Below are 5,938 nucleotides of genomic sequence, written 5' to 3'. Positions count from 1 at the left end.
ACACTTGGACTTAAGATTTTATTTCATCATGAGCTTGAGTGTTGTAGTGGAGCTTTCCATTTAATAATTAGTTTCACTAATGATTGTCATCTTAAATTACTGTTAGCTGGACCTGAAACCTACTTCATTAACTTTAAAAATATAAGGTCACTGCTAAATTGAATTTAAAATGTCAGCAGTTAAAATAACAAAGAAGAAAAAGATTCACTCTGTGATTTTCAAACCTCCTGTTCCACAGATTTAAAAAAAGAGAGATTTAACTCCATGTGTTACATATTCTAAAAACATCATTTAGAGAACATCTTCATTTTAAAGGCATTTTAATCAAATCACAAATTAAGTGCTAAGAAAAAAACCCATGAGCAAAGATAAATTATTTCTCAGTATTTGAAACTATGAGCTGCAAACATGTCTCATTTAAGTAAGTTAAACTCCAAATTATATAACAGAAGCTAGTCTCACAAATTTATATTTAAAATAAAAATAATCAAAATTATTTGGGCAATTTATCAAAATAAATTCATGGGTTGGTTGTTCTGATATTAGTTGAAGATTTTGAAAATGTATTTTAAAGATTTACCAAAAGACTCAACAATAGCATTCCTAGATCTCTACCCAAGAGAAATGAAAACATATGTTCACACAAAAGCATGTACAAGAATGCCTATAGTAGCTTATTAATAATAGCCAAAAACTGGAATTAATCCAAATGTCTATCAATTGATGAATGGATAAACAAAATGTAGTATATCCATGCAATGAAATACTGTTCAGCAGTAAAAAGCGATGGGGCACTGCCGCATGCTAAAACAGGAATGCACCTCAAAAACATTACACTAAGTGAAACAAGACACAAAAGACAATATATTGCATGATTCCATTTATATGAAATGTCCAGAAAAGGTAAATTTGTAGAGACAGAAAGTAGATCAGTGGTTGCCTAGGGCTGGAGGTGGGAATGGGAAGTGACTGTCAGTGGAAACAAGATTTCTTATTGGGGTAATGAAAATGTTCTCAAATTAAATGCACTAAAAGTCCTTAAATTGTTCACTCAAGCCAAGTGAATTTTATGGCATGCAAATTATGCCTTAATAAAGCCATTTTAAAAATAAGATTGACTTTTGAAAGTAAGCCAGGATATTATGGACTAGTTGTACTCAACATCAGTGCACATGATTCCTTTCTGTTGGTCACATCAAAAGCTCTGTTGTCACAGTGGTGCATGGGTAGTTCAGTGCTAGAATTCTCCCCTGCCATGTGGGAGACCTGGATTTGATTCCCGGCCCCTACCCCTCCAAAGACAAAAAAAAAAAGTTCTATTGTTGCATCATCTGCATTTTTCAGAAATTAAAGCCCACTATGCAAAAACACAATAAAACATATAAAGACATTCAATTAGCTAATATAAATAGGGGGTCAAGCAGATTTGACGAGGTATTTATAAATAATACAACTTTTTAAATATATATATCCAGAAGAAAGAAAATTATTCAAGTGCATTTTTTTAAATGCAATTATCTCCTCGTTTACCCTCACCAACAGAATTCCTTCTCCACCCAGGCTGCGAAGCAGTTGTTTTATAACATGAATCAGGTCACCTCGCTGCTACGCTGTTGAGAGCCTCCAGCAACGAAAATAGACAATAAATTAAAGGACGATCCTTAGTCTGTAAGACCCTTTGTGTTATTTCCTTTGTCTATGTCTCTGAACTCAGTTTGGATGGTGTTATTTCTCTCTCAGTAAACTCCAGCCACACTGGTCTTGTTGCTGTCCTTAAAAAGGAAAAAACAAAACAAAAACCCAAGCTTGTTGCAGCCTCAGGGTGCCTTGAAAGGCAGCAAAGCATAGAGGTTAAGCCTGCAGACTGTGGACCCTGTTCCTGTTTTCTTCTTCCAGAGACCCTGGATTCCTGCCTACGTTTAGATACTAGCTGTGTGACTTTGGGTGAGCTACCCTAGGGTTTGGGGGAGGATAAAATGAATTAATTTTTGAGAAATGCTCCTTAGAACTTTAATATAAAATCTTTTTTCAAAGCATCTGCCTGAAATGGTCTTTCCCCAATTCAGTCAGAACTCAGTTCAAATGTCCTCACCTCACCTTCCCCATCATTAAGTACATATTTATTAAATACCTTATTTTGCACCAGGCAGCTTTAAGTGCTTGGCGTATCTCATGAAGAAAACGAAGATCGCTGCCCTCATGGAACTTACTTTCAAGTTGTGGGAGACAGATGATAAAGAATGACAGCAGCAAATAAGAAGGGTTACATGCTAAGTGTGCTGGTTTGAAAGGATGTATGTCCCCTAGAAAAGCCATGTTTTAATCAAAATCCCATTTCGTAAAGGAGGAATAATCCCCATTCAATACTGTATGTTTGAATCTGTAATTAGATGATCTCCCTGGAGATGTAATCCAATCAAGAATGGTTGTTAAACGAGATTGGATAGGTGTCTCCACCCATTTGGGTGGGTCTTGATTAGTTTCTGAAGTCCTGTAAAAGAGGAAACATTTTGGAGAATGAGAGAGATCTCTGAGACAGCAGAAAATGGCATAGCCACAAGAAGCAGAGTCCACCAGCCAGCGAACCTTGGAGATGAAGAAGGAAAATTCTTCCCAGGGAACTTCATGAAACAGGAAGCCAGGAGAGAAAGCTAGCAGATGATGCCATGTTCGACATGTGTCTTTTCACTTGAGAGAGAAACTCTGAACGTCATCGCCTTCTTGAACCAAGGTATCTTTCTCTGGATGCCTTTGATTGGACATTTCTATAGACTTGTTTTAATTGGGACATTTTCTTGGCCTTAGAACTGTAAACTAGCAACTTATTAAATTCCCCTTTTAAAAGCCATTCCATTTCTGGTATATTGTATTCCGGCAGCTAGCAAACTAGAACACTGATTAAGAAAGAAACCACAGAGCAGGGTAAGGGTGTGGGGAATGCAGGCGTAGGGGTGGGGAGGAGATATTTGCATCTGATGAGGCAGTCAGGGACTGTAGAAGCCCTGTAAGCAAAGAGTTAAAGGAGGAAATGGGTTCCCCAAAAAGCCACATGCAGGAAGAGCGCTGGCAGCAACGGGAACAGCCAGAGCAGAGGCCCAGAGGCTGGTCTGTTTGAGGATGTCCAAGAGGCCATCCAGAATCTCTGGAACCAGAGGTTCCAGAGCAGGGTCCAGAACAGGGTCAAGAAGAGAGTGATGGGAGCTGTGGTCAGAGAGGTATAAAGGGGGTGACCATGCGGGACCTCGGAGCCATCTAAGGGCTTTGCTTTTTGTCCGTGTGACATGGGGAGCAAGGTAGACGGACTCCAAGAGAGACCAAGCAGGTCTTAGACTCTAAGAGAGGCAGACAGACACCTCCCAGTAATGTCCCTCTATCCCAGTTATCCCCAGCTCCTGGTCCACAGAAGCTGTGGGGAGACAAACTTGTGTTATTTTAAGCAGCTGGTTTGTTGAGATTTGGCATCCAACCAAGATGACCTCTCCACAGGGCAGGGCAGAGGGGTGAAGTGATCTGACCTGTGTTTAGAAAGATTGCTCTGCCTGCTGCGTGGGGAAAAGACTAAAAAAGGGCAAGCATAGAGTCAAAGCCCTGTTGGGAAAGTACCGCGACAATTCAGGCAAGAGACGCTATGGCTTGGAGTAGGGTATGAGGTCATGAGGAGCAGTCACATTTTCTCTTTCTCTAAGGTTTTCAGACGTTTTTACTTTAGTATAATCCTCTTCCTCTCCTGGCCGCACCCCTGAACGAAGTAAAATCCTGTGAGGACAGGTACTTTGTCCATCTTGTGCCTCACTTTAACCACTGCATCTAAAGCACATAGTGGGCGCTAAGGAAATGTTTGTGGAATGATTGAATAGGAGAATGAAATATAATATGAATTAAAGAATAGATATGAGTTCAAATCCACTTTCTATCCTTAGGGGCAAATACACATACTTTAATATATCATAAATGGGACATTTCAGATAAAAGGAAAGCAGCATTATTTTCAATAATTGTTACCATTTGAAATAAAAATTAAATTAGATGTTTATCTTATATCATACACTAAAATAGATGTTAGATGTTATACAGTTTAATATAAAAGAGAAACCCTAAAAGAATAGAAAAGAACAATTATTTCAATGTGAGAAAGGACTCTCCAAAGACAACAACTACAAAGAAAAGATTGATAGACTTGATAAAACAAAATTCTTAACTTCTGTACAGCAAAATCATTACAAACAAAATTAAAAACAAAAAATCAAAACAAACATACAAAAAATGTTACCACATATGGGACAATGGGATAATATCCTTCACGCATAAATGTCTCTTACAAATATATAAAGGATTCAAGTCCTCCATAAAAAATTTGGCTAAAGTTTAGGAAGAAATAATTATATGTCATATAAAATCAAATATATGCACATTAAAGCACAATAAAACAGGGTGCACGGGTGGTTCAGTGGTAGAATGCTCACTTTCCATGCAGGAGATCTGGGTCCGATTCCCAGACCATGAAATTTCTATTGTGGTGGCGATGACAAGAATATACACATGTGATAAAATGACATACACGTGACATGTGATAAAATGACATACACGTATATTTTGCCAATGTCAATTTCCTGGTTTTTATATTGTACTATGGTTATATGATATGTAGTCACTGGATTTAACTCTGTGAAGCTTACATGGGACAGCTATGTATTAGCTTTTTAACATCATGCGAATCTATAAATCTAAAATAAGAAGTTTTTACTGTATGTATATATATACATTCTAGAATATGGGGAAATGCAACAAAATATTAACAGTGATTTATGGGATTTGGGTTATTTTTACTTTCATCACACTTTTTAAATTTTTTGCAGTGAGCAAATCAGAAAATGTTTTTATATTGCTTTAAACAAAGTAAAAACCTAAAGATGCCTATGAATTAAAATTTTTTGAGTATGTGTGCATCAAAAATATATTTACACACATATACATATCTGTATTTAGATATACCTGTATATACCTGTTTACATATATATAGATATACATATAAAGAAAGATTAGACAGATAGTCGTGACTATTTATGAAACATAGATGTTAAAAGTAACAAAAATGCTTATGACTTAATGTAAAAGAGCATGGATATGTGAAATAGATTGTATATGAATTAGTGGTTAGCTCCTTTGATTTTCAGCAAATTCAGTTCATTATTATTTGTTTATATTTTAGTACATTTATATAGCTTTGTATTATACATTCAATTATGATCAACTCAAATATAAATGTCAGTATCAACTAAAACTGTTTCTTCTTCTTTTCTGTCTCCCCATCAGTGCAATTTCCCTCACCGCTTCCCTCTTCCATTTCCTCAAACATTATGGCCTAAACAGTTTAAAAGGGAAGAAGCCGCAGTCTGAATCCGGTTTCTTCCATTTAGCATGTGTGATTATGGACAAATCTCTTATCCTCCCTGAGCCTCAGTGACTGCCTCTATAAGATGGAAATACGCAGAACAACTTATAGTGGTTGGATGAATTAACTGAGAAGGTAAGTGCCTGATGAGTAGACTAGTAGGTTCTCGGCGGATATGAGCTCCCTCCTTTTAGTTCTCCATTTACTGTCCATTTCGTGGCCCCTCCTCATTGCCAACCCTTTGAAGTCCTTATTTTCTGAGAAAACAGGAGGACAAAAAAAAATGTTGCATAGACTGGGGCACTCATGTCCTCTGTAAGATCCCATTTTAACAATAAAGCATTACTGAGAGTTCTTTTCTTTTTTAAGTGGGTTGGGAGGGGATAGAGGTGAATATTTGCCTTAGCCAAGGGTCAGTGCTACGTGGAGAGCAGCTCTCTGTTAGAAGAATTGTTGGAGATCCAATTTTACTGAGCCGTCCAAGAGAACGTTTCTCAGGAAGAACTCCTCAGAACTCTTAAGAAAGCTGAGAGCGGGCGGGCCGCG

The sequence above is a fragment of the Tamandua tetradactyla genome, chromosome 15 (assembly GCF_023851605.1).
Source record: "Tamandua tetradactyla isolate mTamTet1 chromosome 15, mTamTet1.pri, whole genome shotgun sequence".
NCBI lineage: Eukaryota > Metazoa > Chordata > Mammalia > Pilosa > Myrmecophagidae > Tamandua > Tamandua tetradactyla.
Note: the sequence above shows the minus strand (reverse complement) of the source record.